Raw genomic sequence first — 18,036 nt, 5'->3', positions numbered from 1 at the left:
TGTTCCGGTCCCACCCCCCCATACTTACCTAGCTCCGATGTCCCTCCCGGTGTCCGGCCGTCTGCTTCATGGGCGCCGCCATCTTGGAAAATGGCGGGCGCATGCGCAGTACGCCCGCCGAATCTGCAAGCCGGCAGATTCGTTCCTGCACATTTTGGTCGCTGTGATAAGTTCTATCACAGCGATCAAAATAAAAAAAATAGTGAATAAATCACCCCCTTTATCACCCCCATAGGTAGGGATAATAATAAAATACAGAAAATATAATTATTTTTGTTTTTCCGTTAGGGTTAGGGTTAGGGGTAGGGTTAGGGGTAGGGTTGCACTTAGGGTTGCACTTAGGGCTAGGGTTGCACTTAGGGTTGCACTTAGGGCTAGGGTTGCACTTAGGGTTGCACTTAGGGTTGCACTTAGGGCTAGGGTTGCACTTAGGGTTGCACTTAGGGTTGCACTTAGGGCTAGGGTTGCACTTAGGGTTGCACTTAGGGCTAGGGTTGCACTTAGGGTTGCACTTAGGGCTAGGGTTGCACTTAGGGTTGCACTTAGGGTTGCACTTAGGGTTGCACTTAGGGCTAGGGTTGCACTTAGGGTTGCACTTAGGGTTGCACTTAGGGTTGCACTTAGGGTTGCACTTAGGGCTAGGGTTGCACTTAGGGTTACACTTAGGGTTGCACTTAGGGTTGCACTTAGGGCTAGGGTTGCACTTAGGGTTGCACTTAGGGCTAGGGTTGCACTTAGGGTTGCACTTAGGGTTGCACTTAGGGCTAGGGTTGCACTTAGGGTTGCACTTAGGGTTGCACTTAGGGTTGCACTTAGGGTTGCACTTAGGGCTAGGGTTGCACTTAGGGTTACACTTAGGGTTGCACTTAGGGTTGCACTTAGGGCTAGGGTTGCACTTAGGGTTGCACTTAGGGCTAGGGTTGCACTTAGGGTTGCACTTAGGGCTAGGGTTGCACTTAGGGTTGCACTTAGGGTTGCACTTAGGGCTAGGGTTGCACTTAGGGCTAGAATTAGGGTTAGAATTAGGGTTAGAATTAGGCTATGTGCACACGGTGCGGATTTGGCTGCGGATCCGCAGCGGATTGGTCGCTGCGGATTCGTATCAGTTTTCCATCACGTTTACAGTACCACGTAAACCTATGGAAAACCAAATCCGCTGTGCCCATGGTGCAGAAAATACAGCGCGGAAACGCTGCGTTGTATTTTCTGCAGCATGTCAATTCTTTGTGCAATTCCGCAGCGTTTTACACCTGCTCCATAATAGGAATCCGCAAGTGAAATCCACACAAAAAACACTGGAAATCCGCGGTAAATCCGCAGGTAAAGCGCAGTGCGTTTTACCTGCAGATTTTTCAAAAACTGCGGAAAAATCCACACAAATCCGCAACGTGAGCACATAGCCTTAGGGTTGGAATTAGGGGTAAGACTAGGGTTAGGGGTGTGTTGGGGTTAGGGTTGTGGTTAGGGTTGGGATTAGAGTTAGGGGTGTGTTGGGGTTAGTGTTGGAGTTAGAATTGAGGGGTTTCCACTTTTTAGGCACATCAGGGGGTCTCCAAACGCGACACGGCGCCACCATTGATTCCAGCCAATCTTGCGTTGAAAAAGTAAAATGGTGCTCTCTCCCTTCCGAGCCCCGACGTGTGTCCAAACAGTGCTTTACCCCCACATATGGGGTACCAGCGTACTCAGGAGAAACTGATCAACAACTTTTGGGGTCCAATTTCTCCTGTAACCCTTGGGAAAATAAAAAATTGCGGGCTAAAAAATTATTTTTGAGGAAAGAAAAATGATTTTTTATTTTCACGGCTCTGTGTTATAAACTTCTGTGAAGCACTTAGAGGTTCAAAGTGCTCACCACACATCTAGATAAGTTCCCTTGGGGGTTTAGTTTCCAAAATGGGGTCACTTGTGGGGGGTTTCTACTGTTTAGGCACATCAGGGGCTCTGCAAAAGCAACGTGATGCCCGCAGAGCATTCCATCAAAGTCTGCATTTCAAAACATCACTACTTCACTTCCAAGTCCCGGCATGTGCCCAAACAGTGGTTTACCCCCACATATGGGGTATCAGCATACTCAGGAGAAACTGGACAACAAATCTTGGGGTCAAATTTCTCCTGTTACCCTTGGGAAAATAAAAAAATCAGGGCTAAAAAATTTTTTTTTGAGGAAAGAAAACGTATTTATTATTTTCACGGCTCTGCGTTATAAACTTCTGTGAAGCACTTAGGGGTTCAAAGTGCTCACCACACATCTAGATAAGTTCATTTGGGGGTCTAGTTTCCAAAATGGGGTAACTTGTGGGGGGTTTCTACTGTTTAGGCACATCAGGGGCTCTGCAAACGTAACATGATGCCCGCAGACCATTCCATCAAAGTCTGCATTTCAAAACGTCACTACTTCCCTTCCGAACCCCGACGTGTGCCCAAGCAGTGGTTTACCCCCACATATGGGGTATCAGCGTACTCAGGAGAAACTGGACAACAACTATTGGGGTCAAATTTCCCCTGTTACCCTTGGGAAAATAAAAAATTCAGGGCTAAAAAAAAATTTTTGAGAAAAGAAAAAATATTTTTTATTTTCATGGCTCTGCGTTATAAACTTCTGTGAAGCACTTGGGGGTTCAAAGTGCTCACCACACATCTAGATTAGTTCCTTGGGAGGTCTAGTTTCCAAAATGGGGTCACTTATGGGGAAGCTCCAATGTTTAGGCACACAGGGGCTCTCCAAACGCGACATGGTGTCCGCTAATGATTGGAGCTAATTTTCCATTCAAAAAGCCAAATGGCGTGCCTTCCCTTCCAAGCCCTGCCATGCACCCAAACAGTGGTTTACCCCCACATATGGGGTATCATCGTACTCAGGACAAACTGGACAACAACATTTGGGGTCCAATTTCTCCTGTTACCCTTGGGAAAATAAAAAATTCTGGGCTAAAAATCATTTTTGAGGAAAGAAAAATTATTTTTTATTTTCACGGCTCTGCGTTATAAACTTCTGTGAAGCACTTGTTGGTTTAAAGTGCTCACTATGCATCTAGATAAGTTCCTTGGGGGGTCTAGTTTCCAAAATGGGGTCACTTGTGGGGGAGCTCCAATGTTTAGGCACACAGGGGCTCTCCAAACGCGACATGGTGTCCGCTAACGATTGGAGCTACTTTTCCATTCAAAAAGTCAAATGGCACGCCTTCCCTTCCGAGCCTTGCCATGCGCCCAAACAGTGGTTTACCCCCACATATGAGGTATCGGTGTACTCAGGAGAAATTGTCCAACAAATTTTAGGATCCATTTTATCCTGTTGCCCATGTGAAAATTAAAAAATTGAGGCTAAAAGAATTTTTTTGTGAAAAAAAAGTACTTTTTCATTTTTACGGATCAATTTGTGAAGCACCTGAGGGTTTAAAGTGCTCACTATGCATCTAGATAAGTTCCTTGGGGGGTCTCCTTTCCAAAATGGGGTCACTTGTGGGGAAGCTCCAATGTTTAGTCACACAGGGGCTCTCCAAACGCGACATGGTGTCCGCTAACGATGGAGATAATTTTTCATTCAAAAAGTCAAATGGCGCTCCTTCCCTTCCGAGACTTACCATGTGCCCAAACAGTGGTTTACCCCCACATGTGAGGTATCAGTGTACTCAGGAGAAATTGACCAACAAATTTTAGGATCCATTTTATCCTGTTGCCCATGTGAAAATTAAAAAATTGAGGCTAAAATATTTTTTTTGTGAAAAAAAAGTACTTTTTCATTTTTACGGATCAATTTGTGAAGCACCTGGGGGTTTAAAGTGCTCACTATGCATCTAGATAAGTTCCTTGGGGGGTCTAGTTTCCAAAATGGGGTCACTTGTGGTGGAGCTCCAATGTTTAGGCACACGGGGGCTCTCCAAACGCGACATGGTGTCCGCTAAAGATTGGAGCCAATTTTTCATTCAAAAAGTCAAATGGCGCTCCTTCCCTTCCGAGTTCTGCCGTGCGCCCAAACAGTGGTTTACCCCCACATATGAGGTATCAGCGTACTCAGGACAAATTGGACAACAACGTTCGTGGTCCAGTTTCTCCTTTTACCCTTGGGAAAATAAAAAAATTGTTGCTAAAAGATCATTTTTGTGACTAAAAAGTTAAATGTTCATTTTTTCCTTCCATGTTGCTTCTGCTGCTGTGAAACACCTGAAGGGTTAATAAACTTCTTGAATGTGGTTTTGAGCACCTTGAGGGGTGCAGTTTTTAGAATGGTGTCACTTTTGGGTATTTTCAGCCATATAGAACCCTCAAATTGACTTCAAATGTGAGGTGGTCCCTAAAAAAAATGGTTTTGTAAATTTTGTTGTAAAAATGAGAAATCACTGGTCAAATTTTAACCCTTATAACTTCCTAGCAAAAAAAAATGTTGTTTCCAAAATTGTGCTGATGTAAAGTAAACATGTGGTAAATGTTATTTATTAACTATTTTGTGTCACATAACTCTCTGGTTTAACAGAATAAAAATTCAAAATGTGAAAATTGCAAAATTTTCAAAATTTTCGCCAGATTTCCATTTTTTTCACAAATAAACGCAGAAATTATCGACCTAAATTTACCACTAACATGAAGCCCAATATGTCACGAAAAAACAATCTCAGAATCGCTAGGATCCGTTGAAGCGTTCCCGAGTTATTACCTCATAAAGGGACACTGGTCAGAATTGCAAAAAACGGCAAGGTCATTAAGGCCAAAATAGGCTGGGTCATGAAGGGGTTAAGGAACTTATCTAGATGTGTGGTGAGCACTTTGACCCAACAAGTGCTTCACAGAAGTTTATAATGCAGAGCCGTAAAAATAAAAAATCATATATTTTCACAAAAATGATTTTTTCGCCCCCCATTTTTTATTTTCCCAAGGGTAAGAGAAGAAATTGGACCCCAAAAATTGTTGTGCAATTTGTCCTGAGTACGCTGATACCCCATATGTGGGTGTAAACCATTGTTTGGGCGCAGGGCAGAGCTTGGAAGGGAAGGAGCGCCATTTGACTTTTCAATGCAAAATTGACTGGAATTGAGATGGGACGCCATGTTGCGTTTGGAGAGCCCCTGATGTGCCTAAACATTGAAACCCCCCACAAGTGACACCATTTTGGAAAGTAGACCCCTTAAGGAACTTATCTAGATGTGTGTTGAGCACTTTGACCCAACAAGTGCTTCACAGAAGTTTATAATGCAGAGCCGTAAAAATAAAAAATCATATTTTTTCACAAAAATGATCTTTTCGCCCCCATTTTTTTATTTCCCCAAGGGTAAGAGAAGAAATTAGACCACAAAAGTTGTTGTGCAATTTGTCCTGAGTACGACGATACCCCATATGTGCAGGTAAACCACTGTTTGGGCGCATAGCAGAGCTCGGAAGGGAAGGAGCGCTATTTTACTTTTCAATGCAAAATTGACTGGAATTAAGATGGGATGCCATGTTGCGTTTGGAGAGCCCTTGATGTGCCTAAACATTAAAAACCCCCACAAGTGACACCATTTTGGAAAGTAGACCCCCTAAGGAACTTATCTAGATGTGTTTTGATACCTTTGAACCCCCAAGTGTTTCACTACAGTTTATAACGCAGAGCCGTGAAAATAAAAATTCTTTTTTTTTTTCACAAAAATGATTTTTTAGCCCTCAGTTTTGTATTTTCACAAGGGTATCAGGATAAATTGGACCCCAAAAGTTGTTGTCCAATTTGTCCTGAGTACGCCGATACCCCATATGTGGTGGGGAACCACTGTTTGGGCGCATGACAGAGCTCGGAAGGGAAGGAGCGCCATTTGGAATGCAGACTTAAATGGATTGGTCTGCAGACGTCACGTTGCATTTGCAGAGCCCCTGATGTACCCAAACAGTACAAACCCCCCACAAGTGACCCCATATCGGAAACTAGACCCCCCAAGGAACTTATCTAGATGTGTTGTGAGAACTTTGAACCCCCAAGTGTTTCACTACAGTTTACAACGCAGAGCCGTGAAAATAAAAAATCTTTTTTTCCCACAAAACTTATTTTTTGGCCCCCAGTTTTGTATTTTCCCATGGGTAGCAGGAGAAATTGGACCCCAAAAGATGATGTCCAATTTGTCCTGAGTACGCTGATACCCCATATGTTGGGGTAAACCCCTGTTTGGGCACACGGGAGAGCTCGGAAGGGAAGGAGCACTGTTTTCCTTTTTCAACGCAGAATTGGCTGGAATTCAGATCGGATGCCATGTCCCGTTTGGAGAGCCCCTGATGTGCCTAACCAGTGGAAACCCCCCAATTATAACTGAAACCCTAATCCAAACACACCCCTTACCCTAATCCCAACAGTAACCCTAACCACTCCTCTAACCTAGATACACCCAACCCTATTCCCAACCGTAAATGTAATCCAAACCCTAACCCTATCTTTAGCCCCAACCCTAACTGTAGCCCCAACCCTAGCTCTAACCCTAGCAATAACCCTAGCCCTATCACTAGCCCTAACACTAGCCGTAACACTAACCCTAGCCCCAACCCTAGCCCCAACCCTAGCCCTAACCCTAGCCCTAACCCTAGCCCCAACCCTAGCCCTAACCCTAGCCCTAACCCTAGCCCCAACCCTAACCCTAACCCTAGCCCTAACCCTAGCCCCAACCCTAGCCCTAACCCTAGCCCTAACCCTTGCCCTCACCCTAACCCTAACTCTAGTCCTAACTCTAGCCCTAACCCTAATGGGAAAATGGAAATAAATACATTTTTTAATTTTTTTATTTTTCCCTAACTAAGGGGGTGATGAAGGGGGGTTTGATTTACTTTTATAGCAGGTTTTTTAGCGGATTTTTATGATTGGCAGCCGTCACACACTGAAAGACGCTTTTCATTGCAAAAAATATTTTTTGCGTTACCACATTTTGAGAGCTATAATTTTTCCATATTTGAGTCCACAGAGTCATGTGAGATCTTGTTTTTTGCGGGACGAGTTGACGTTTTTATTGGTAACATTTTCGGACACGTGACATTTTTTGATCGCTTTTTATTCCGATTTTTGTGAGGCAGAGTGATCAAAAAACAGCTATTCATGAATTTCTTTTGGAGGAGACGTTTATACCGTTCCGCATTTGGTAAAATTGATAAAGCAGTTTTATTCGTCGGGTCAGTACGATTACAGCGATATCTCATTTATATCATTTTTTTTATGTTTTGGCGCTTTTATACGATAAAAACTATTTTATAGAAAAAATAATTATTTTGGTATCGCTTTATTCTCAGGACTATAACTTTTTTATTTTTTTGCTGATGATGCTGTATGGCGGCTCGTTTTTTGCGGGACAAGATGACGTTTTCAGCGGTACCATGGTTATTTTATATCAGTCTTTTTGATCGCGTGTTATTCCACTTTTTGTTCGGCGGTATGATAATAAAGCGTTGTTTTTTGCCTCGTTTTTTTTTTTTTTTCTTACGGTGTTTACTGAAGGGGTTAACTAGTGGGGCAGTTTTATAGGTTGGGTCGTTACGGACGCGGCGATACTAAATATGTGTACTTTTATTGTTTTTTTATTTTTTATTTAGCTAAGGAAATGTTTTTATGGGAATAATAAATATTTATTTTTTTTATTTATTTAGGATTTTTTTTTTTTTTTTTACACACGTGGAGAATTTTTTTTTTAACTTTTTTACTTTGTCCCAGGGGGGGACATTAGAGATCGGTGATCTGACAGTGTGCACAGCACTCTGTCAGATCTGCGATCTGCTGTGCAGGGCTGCAGGCTTACCAGCGTCTGCTCTGAGCAGGCACTCGGTAAGCCACCTCCCTCCCTGCAGGACCCGGATGCCGCGGCCATCTTGGATCTGGTACCTGCGGCGAGGAGGGAGGTAGGAGACCCTCGGAGCAACGCGATCACATCGCGTTGCTCCGGGGGTCTCAGGGAAGCCCGCAGGGAGCCCCCTCCCTGCGCGATGCTTCCCTATACCGCCGGTACACCGCGATCATGTTTGATCGCGGTGTACCGGGGGTTAATGTGCCGGGGGCGGTCCATGACCGCTCCTGGCACATAGTGCCGGATGTCAGCTGCGATAATCAGCTGACACCCGGCCGCGATCGGCCGCGCTCCCCCCGTGAGCGCGGCCGATCGCGTATGACGTACTATCCCGTCAGTGGTAATACGGGCCCACCCCACCTCGACGGGATAGTACGTCAGATGTCAGAAAGGGGTTAATGTCCTGGCAGAGGGAAGGAGGTTGTCACTCAGGATTTCATGGTACATGGCTCCATCCATTCTCCCATTGATGCTGTTAAGTAGTTCTGCGCCCTTGGCAGAGAAACACCCCCAAAGCATAATGTTTCCAACTCCATGCTTGACAGTGGGGATGGTGTTCTTTGGGTCATAGGCAGCATTTCTCTTCCTCCAAACACGGCGAGTTGAGTTAATGCCAAAGACCTCAATTTTTGTCTCATCTGACCTCAGCGCCTTCTCCCAATCACTCACAGAATCATCCAGGTGTTCAGTGGAAAACTTCAGACGGGCTTGCACATATGCCTTCTTGAGCAAGTGTGTAACAATGATTAGCGGTTTGTGAGTGGAGCGCTAGCAGGAGTCCCAAGAAGGGGAAGATAGGCACCCGAATCTCCGCAGCTCCAGCCGGATACCCCCAGCGGGGAAGTTGCTTGCAAGTGAAAAAGGAAAACCGGCCACAGGAGCGCTGGATAGAGGACACAGACACCAGTTTGGGTTGAACCACAACGCGTTTCAACGGCGTACGCCGTCGTCTTCAGGTGGAAACGCCTGAAGACGGCGTATGCTGTTGAAACGCGTTGTGGTTCAACTCAAACTGGTGTCTGTGTCCTCTATCCTGCGCTCCTGTGACCGGTTTTCCTTTCTCTTGAGCAAGTGGACCTTGTGGGCACTGCAGGATTTTAAAACTTTACGGCGTAATGTGTTACCAATGGTTTTCTTAGTGACTGTGGTCCCAGCTGCCTTGAGATCATTAATAAGTTCCCCCCATGTAGTTTTAGGCTGATCTCTCACCTTCCTCATGATCAAGAATACCACGCGAGGTGAAATTTTGCATGGTGTCCCAGATCGATGGTCAATGGACAGTCATTATTTTTTAATTCTATTTTCTTACTATTGCACCAACAGTTGTCCCTTCTCACCCAGCATCTTACTTATGGTTTTGTAGCCCGTTTTAGCTTTGTGCAGGTCTATGATCTTGTCCCTGACATCCTTATAAAAGCTCTTTGGTGTTGCCCATGTTGTAGAGGTTAGTCTGATTAATTGAGTCTGTGGACAGGAGTGTTTCGTAAAGGTGACTATGTAAGACAGCTGCCTTTAATGCAGGTAAAGAGTTGATTAGGAGCATCTAACTGATCTGTAGGCACCAGAACTCTTAATGGTTGGTAGGGGATCAAATACTTATTTCTCACTTCAAAGCGCAAATTAGTTTATATAATTTATACAATGTGATCTTCTGGATTTTATTTTTGATATTCTATTTCTTAACCTATTATCTACCAATGTCCTTTTTTTAGGACGCCTAATCTTTAGCTTCTAGCAACTAAGATTTTATAATTTTTATAATTAGGTCCAATTTTGTGTTGTGTTTGTAAAATGAATGTTTTCAAAATAGGAAATCACGTCATTGTCATTTTTAATTGAATATTGGGACACCCTTTTCTGAAAAATCCATACTTGTAAAAATTTTAATTTGGCAAGTAATGGGCTGTTACAATTAACCTACCCTTAAAATTAGACTGTTCATGTCTTTGTCAGTGGGCAAACTTACAAAATCAACAAAGGATCAAACACTTCCAACATGAGGTGATACAGCCTCACCCATTTGTGTAGCCATGTTAGATCCAGAATGGGTTGCACCGAACCATCTTTTTTGGGGAGGTGGGGGCCACCCATCAGATGTCAACTTCTCTTCTAGCTCTGGAACCAGAGGGTGTACCACTCAAACTGAGGGAACGTAGATTTAAAGGAGGCTCTGGGTCAGACCCGATGGCCAGAATCCTCCGGTGCTGGAAATTGATGAATGATTTAATTGCAAAGCCACCAGTCTTCAAAATGGATGCTTGGGCCTGGGGAAGCAGGGTGCTTCTGCTGCCCATGGCACCAGCAATGACCTTGTCCAATTTAGCACCGAACATGAGCGATCCCTAGGAGGGTAAACCTGTAAGAGACTCCTTCGAAGCTCTGTACTTTGAGCCATAAGATATTATGAATGGCTACACAATTGCTTGCCACCTAGGCAGAGCATTCAGCCGCATTTAATGATGCCAAACATTAATATCTGCCTGCGAGATGTGATCTACAACATGAGCTAGCTCTGCCTCCTGGGAACCAGCCAGAATACTGCGTTGTAAATGTTTCACCCAAGCAGTAACTGCCTTGGATACCCAAGTAGCAGCAAAAGAAGGGTAGAGGGCAAAGCCCACTGCTTTAAGGGCGCCTTTTAGCCTCAGACTCTATATGTTTGTCTGTGGGGTCTCTGAGTGGCGCTACCTCAGCAAGAGGTAAGGTAGTTGTCCTTAATAGGAGAGATACAGGAGTTTCTATCACAGGCAAGGTGGACCAGGAAGCCACTGAAAACTGGTATAACACCTCTATACAACTACATTTCTGAAAACACCTGTCAGTGTGTTCCAATGTCTTCTATAGGACTTTCCCAAATTCCTCATGATTAGAAAAAGACCTAACCACGTGCTTGCCTCCCCTTAAGAAACCTGTTTCAGTGGGGGGCGAGGGTTATTTGACATCACCCCTACAGATGAGTCAACAGCCGTCCCCATACTTTCAACCATCTCTCTCAACTTCCCCATTTGATATGGGTCTAACGCAGAATCTGAGCCAGAACTAGATTCCGAGCATGGGGGCTGTACTTCCTGAGAGAGGGAGAGAGATCTTCAATGTCTTCCCTGAGAGAGAGACCTGGAGGATGAGGTAAAGCCAGGCCACTTTGATCTCAGCTGAGACTGGGCAAACTGGTGTGATGTGGTCCGACTCACAGAGACGGTTGGAATTCACGGGGCGGCAGCCTCCGTTGGCAAACGCTCCACAACGTTGATCAGTTACTGACTGGGTTAGATGATGAGCCTATGGGGTGGAGCCGCATATTCATCACTGTAATGAGCGGTACCACGTGACCGCTCACACAGGACAAGCTGCCGGCACTGAGAGGAGACATCGTGGGAGCTAGGTATTTTAATGCAAGCGGGCAGGCGCACAGGGGGTGGGAGGCGGGAGGTGACCACGAACTTTATTTTAAACACAAAAAAAATAACAAAACCTTGATTTTTCATTCCTTCTCTCCAGCGAACGCTGCTGGGGAGAAGGAATGAATGCCGGCTTCAGCACCAAAAGCAGGGGACAGCGCTTAACTCTAGCGCTGTTTCTCCTGCGGCGATACGTGCACACGCAGGAGAGTGCACACTGTTCTCCGTGTGCACGTGTGCGGGACGCTTTGCGGACCGTGCTGCCGGAGAAACGTAGACATGTCTCCGTGTTTTGCACACGGACACACGGTCCGCGAAAAATCACTAACGTGCAGAGACACATTGATTTTAATGTGTCTACGTGTGTCAGTGTCTCCGGTACGTGTGGAAACTGTCACCACACGTACCGGAGCCACTGAAATGTGAAACATGCCTAAAGTGCAGCACAGATTCATCTCAACTAAAAGCCGAGATCCTTACATCAGGAACAGAACAGACATTTATAGGACATTTCATAACTTTCCAAAATTCTTATGAAAACATTTACAGCACATCCTGCATTGTGCTACTGCAACCAATGTATTATATATTTTAGGAGTCTATTTTATACCGTCATCAAACCTGAATCGGTTAAAAAAAAGTACAAAAAACCCCATACAAAAACCTTTAACATATGACCAGCAAATCGTTTTTACACAGACATGCATTACATTTGTTTGCATTTTTTTCAAGCAGTTTCTGAGGCAGAATCCGCACATTCCCTTATTTTGGAGCACACGTAGAAATTCCACCTCACACCTCCGCATTGTCAGTAATAAAAGTGCCAGTTTTAGGATCCTGTATATATAGATAATAAAGCATGTCTAATCTCCCATCCAGCAGCAATGTCTCCCGTCATGGGGAGTTCTGGGCCACTGCCATGCATGGCTGCTGTGTCAGGTGTACACATGAGGTGATGACTGGCAGAGCATTACATGGGAGGAGTATGGTCACATTCACAGGCTACACCTTGCACACAGCAGTCACACTGAATGCCATTGCTACATGTGCAGCAGGAGCCCCTGCAGTGTGGCAGGTCAGTCCGCCTGTACTTTGGAGCCCGCTCCCAGTCCCCGCCATTCCTGACTACCTCAGGCAGAGCTGTCATTCTCTGGGCGCTTTGTACATGACGGATCGCCTCAGCCAGCGCTGCCTGTTTATGGCCTCTTTGGGGAATTCTGAGCTAGTGCTTTCATGTGAGTATAATCTGAGAAGTCCCTGACTCACTCTCTATCTAAACACAAGCTCCTTTTATGTGGGAGTGACTGACAGGTGAATCGATGCTATTAGTGGCCGCTAATTTTCCCGCCTAAACTTTTGCCGCCTATCTATACAAGCCTCCCGTGCAGACACGGCCCCTATAGAGTTAACTTTGATGCTTTGTGCTAAAATCGCCGCAATATTATAGTGTTTGCCATCTAGAAAGGTCACATTCTGAACCAGGAGCCTGCAGACACTTGCATCCTCCACTAGGGGGAGCGCCATCTTTATTGTCAGAGCGCTGAGGATAGGGCCGGTGCTCGGAGGTGACAGTCCCAGCAGCACACATACACGGCCAGGCTGCCATACTGGACGACGGGCGAGCTGAAGAGCCCAGGTAAATGATCTCATTTCTGTGGAGGGTAATATCTCCCCTCATTAGTTTTGGGGATTCCTCAGTCATAGTTCAGATTACTGACTCTAACACCAGTGTCCACTTTGTGGGGTTCTGACTGGCGGGGTATGTGCTCTGTTGTGACAGGTGAGACCCCCTCCCCCTCCAAATGATCATTTACCTGACTTATAAATAATGTCCTATTCACACAGTGTAAACAATGCGTTTTTTCTTAAAATCTGCTGAGTTTAACCTTTTAAAAACAGGATTTTTGTAAGCGCGAGTTGTCAGGGGCAGCATTTGGGGGACATCATTTAATTACCTAGATTTTATTAACTCTTTACAGGGAGACATAGAAAAGCAAAAATAGCAATTCTGTTTTTTTCTGCCACTACACCACATTTATATACGGTAGGTTTATTATTTTGTTCAATAAGGACTGTTTGAGCAAAAATAATCAGTGTTAATTTATCGTTACTGTATTCTGAGAGCCGAATTTTTTTTTTTTTTCTTTCAATAGAGCTGTATGACTTTTTTTTTTTTGTGTGTGTTACCATTTTCTGATCCATACGACTTTTTTGATTACACTTTTTTTGAAGGTAGAAAAAAAAGGAAAAACAATTCTGGATTTTTATTTTTTTAATTCACACCTTCCCATCACATCAAATTTTTGTTTTTGCGCTTTTTTTTCCCTCTCCCTTTTTCCAAAAGCCATAATTGTATTTTCCTGTCCACATAACCGTAGGACAGCTTGTTTGTTGCAGGGCAAGTTTTAAGGGTATGTGCACACGTTGCCATACCTCCCAACTTTTGAAGATGGGAAAGAGGGACAAAGTTTGCGGCGCGCAACGTGCGCTGTGGCAAATTTTAGGCCACGCCTCTGACCACACCCATTCATAATTAGCCACACCCATATCCACGTCCCAACCACACCCATTTAGCACTGCTGATCACACTGTTTCATATATAATAATTATAAACAAAAAAATATGGCCACACAGTGCTCCATACTGTATAATGGCCACACATGATGCTCCATACCGTATAATGACCGCACATGATGCTCCATACTGTATAATGACTGCACATGATGCTCCATACTGTATAATGACCGCACATGATGCTCCATACTGTATAATGACTGCACATGATGCTCCATACTGTATAATGACTGCACATGATGCTCCATACTGTATAATGACTGCACATGATGCCCCATACTGTATAATGACTGCACATGATGCCCCATACTATATAATGACTGCACATGATGCTCCATACTGTATAATGACCCCACATGATGCTCCATGCTGTATAATGACTGCACATGATGCTCCATACTGTATATTGGCCACACATGATGCTCCATACTGTATAATGACCGCACATGATGCTCCATACTGTATAATGACCGCACATGACGCTCCATACTGTATAATGGCCGCACATGATGCTCCATACTGTATAATGACCTCACATGATGCTCCATACTGTTTACTGGCTGCACATGATGCTCCATACTGTATAATGGCCACACATGATGCTCCATACTGTATAATGACCGCACATGATGCTCCATACTGTATAATGACAGCACATGATGCTCCATACCGTATAATGACCGCACATGATGCTCCATACTGTATAATGACCGCACATGATGCTCCATACTGTATAATGACCGCACATGATGCTCCATACTGTATAATGACCGCACATGATGCCCCATACTGTATAATGGCTGCACATGATGCTCCATACCGTATAATGACCGCACATGATGCTCCATACCGTATAATGACCGCACATGATGCTCCATACCGTATAATGACCGCACATGATGCTCCATACTGTATAATGACCGCACATGATGCCCCATACTGTATAATGACTGCACATGATGCCCCATACTGTATAATGGCTGCACATGATACTTTGTACCATATAATGGCCACACATAGCTACTCCTACACACGCGGCTGCGCTCCGTACACTTTGCACACGGCTCCGCTCCGTACACACGCGCTCTGCTCCATACACCTCGTACACACGTGGCTCCGCTCCAGACACCTCGCGCACACACACGGCTCCGCTCCGCACACCTCGCGCACACACACGGCTCCGCTCCGCACACCTCGCGCACACACACGGCTCCGCTCCGCACACCTCGCGCACACACACGGCTCCGCTCCGCACACCTCGCGCACACACACGGCTCCGCTCCGCACACCTCGCGCACACACACGGCTCCGCTCCGCACACCTCGTGCACACACACGGCTCCGCTCCGCACACCTCGCGCACACACACGGCTCCGCTCCACACGGCTCCGCTCCGCACACCTCGCGCACACACACGGCTCCGCTCCACACACATCGCGCACACACACGGCTCCGCTCCGCACACCTCGCGCACACACACGGCTCCGCTCCGCACACCTCGCGCACACACACGGTTCCGCTCCGTACACCTCGTACACACACGGCTCCGCTCCGTACACCTCGTACACACACTGCTCCGCTCCGCACACCTCGCGCACACACACTGCTCCGCTCCGCACACCTCGCGCACACACACGGCTCCGCTCCGCACACCTCGCGCACACACACGGCTCCGCTCCGCACACCTCGCGCACACACACGGCTCCGCTCCGCACACCTCGCGCACACACGGCTCCGCTCCGCACACCTCGCACACACGGCTCCGCTCCGCACACCTCGTACACACACGGCTCCGCTCCGCACACCTCGCGCACACACACGGCTCCGCTCCGCACACCTCGTACACACACGGCTCCGCTCCGTACACCTCGTACACACACGGCTCCGCTCCGCACACCTCCTACACACTCGACTCCGCTCCGCACACTTCGTACACACTCGGCTCCGCTCTGCACACCTCGTACACACTCCGCTCCGCACACCTCGTACACACTCGGCTCCGCTCCGCACACCTCGTACACACACGGCTCCGCTCCGTACACCTCGTACACACACGGCTCCGCTCCGCACACCTCGCGCACACACACGGCTCCGCTCCACACGGCTCCGCTCCGCACACCTCGCGCACACACACGGCTCCGCTCCACACACATCGCGCACACACACGGCTCCGCTCCGCACACCTCGCGCACACACACGGCTCCGCTCCGCACACCTCGCGCACACACATGGCTCCGCTCCGTACACCTCGTACACACACGGCTCCGCTCCGTACACCTCGTACACACACTGCTCCGCTCCGCACACCTCGCGCACACACACTGCTCCGCTCCGCACACCTCGCGCACACACACTGCTCCGCTCCGCACACCTCGCGCACACACACGGCTCCGCTCCGCACACCTCGCGCACACACACGGCTCCGCTCCGCACACCTCGCGCACACACGGCTCCGCTCCGCACACCTCGCGCACACACGGCTCCGCTCCGCACACCTCGCACACACGGCTCCGCTCCGCACACCTCGTACACACACGGCTCCGCTCCGCACACCTCGCGCACACACACGGCTCCGCTCCGCACACCTCGTACACACACGGCTCCGCTCCGTACACCTCGTACACACACGGCTCCGCTCCGCACACCTCCTACACACTCGACTCCGCTCCGCACACTTCGTACACACTCGGCTCCGCTCCGCACACCTCCTACACACTCGACTCCGCTCCGCACACCTCCTACACACTCGACTCCGCTCCGCACACTTCGTACACACTCGGCTCCGCTCTGCACACCTCGTACACACTCCGCTCCGCACACCTCGTACACACTCGGCTCCGCTCCGCACACCTCGTACACACACGGCTCCGCTCCGTACACCTCGTACACACACGGCTCCGCTCCGCACACCTCGTACACACTCGGCTCCGCTCCGCACACCTCGCGCACACACTCGGCTCCGCTCCGCACACCTCGCGCACACACACGGCTCCGCTCCGCACACCTCGTACACACTCGGCTCCGCTCCGCACACCTCGTACACACTCGGCTCCGCTCCGCACACCTCGCGCACACACGGCTCCGCTCCGCACACCTCGCGCACACACGGCTCCGCTCCGCACACCTCGTACACACTCGGCTCCGCTCCGCACACCTCGTACACACACGGCTCTGCTACATCCACACCGCACACCTCCTGACCCCATACAAGGCATTACTTACCTCCTGCAGGACCATGTGTGTGGCAAGGTGGCAGAAACCAGCACAGCCAAGTCCTGTAATCCACGGAGGTCCCGGTCTGCCGATCATGTGACTGCTGACTCCTCGCCTCCTGTGACCTGATCACAGGTCCTGTGCGCAGAAAGCAGGCAGCCATACAGAACTTAGGGTAAGGGCCCGGGGCATGGGTTAACTATACAAGGGGGCGTGTCGGTCCTGCTGTCTGCGCCGCGGGATTAGAGTGCCCCGTGCGGGAGTGCAGGGCAGAGGCTGAAAACCGGGACAATCCCGCACAATGAGGGACGGTTGGGAGCTATGCGTTGCAGATTTCCTGCGGATCCGCAGCGTTTTTTTCTGCACAGAAACGCTGCAGATCCGCAAGTGATTTACAGTACAATGTAAATCAATGGCAAAAAAATGCTGTGCTAATGGTGCAGAAAATTCCGCACAGAAAACGCAGCAGATTCCAAAAAGGAGCATGTCAATTCTTTTTGCGGATGTGCTGTGTTTTTGCAGCCATTCCATAATAGAAATCCACAGGGGTAAAAAAGGAAAAAATCCGCACAAAATCCTCAGCAAATCCGCAAAAAAAATGCACAAAAACGCAAAAAAAAGCACAGATTCTGACCTGCGTTTTCTGCCAAGAAATACAGAATCTGCACAGAAAATTCCACAGTCAAATCTGGAACGTGTACATATAGCCTGTGAGTAAATGGTGCCATTCAATTTGCTATTGTGTACGGGAAAAAAATTCCTAGTGTGAAATTGGGCAACAATATGCAATTCTGCCATGGGGTTTTGCTTTTACATTTTGTGATAAAAGTTACTGAGCTTTGATTTTCCGGGTTTTTACTGTCATGACGATACCAATCATGTATATCTTTCCATCTACTAAGCACGGTGAGAGCTTTGTTTTTTGCATGACGAGCTGACTATTTTATTTTTGTACCATTTTGGGGGTCTTTTTGTGTTTTTTTTTTTTTTTTTTTTTTCCCCCCCATAATTTTAGAGATTAGTAATGCCGCCAGCAAAAAAAAAAAAATACGCATTTCTGGCATTTGA

General features: G+C 47.3%; 1 protein-coding gene across 4 annotated transcripts in view; it reads left to right on the top strand.

Annotated features, from left to right (window-relative positions):
- CRYBG1 (crystallin beta-gamma domain containing 1) overlaps nucleotides 1–18,036 on the top strand; it is a 481,728-nt gene that overhangs the window by 331,528 nt on the left and 132,164 nt on the right. Inside the window, exon 1 of one of the 4 annotated variants that reach the window (XM_077289628.1) lies at nucleotides 12,174–12,417. The exons of 2 other annotated variants lie outside the window; for them this stretch is intronic. The gene's annotated coding sequence lies outside the window, so the exon portion shown is untranslated. Of the gene's footprint in view, nucleotides 1–12,173; nucleotides 12,418–12,581; nucleotides 12,819–18,036 lie in introns of those variants that run through there. One more of the 4 variants, XM_077289627.1, reaches the window with a different exon arrangement.

Source organism: Ranitomeya variabilis, chromosome 2, assembly GCF_051348905.1.
Source record: "Ranitomeya variabilis isolate aRanVar5 chromosome 2, aRanVar5.hap1, whole genome shotgun sequence".
NCBI classification, from domain to species: Eukaryota; Metazoa; Chordata; class Amphibia; order Anura; family Dendrobatidae; genus Ranitomeya; species Ranitomeya variabilis.
This window is presented reverse-complemented; position numbering and strand designations above follow the sequence as displayed.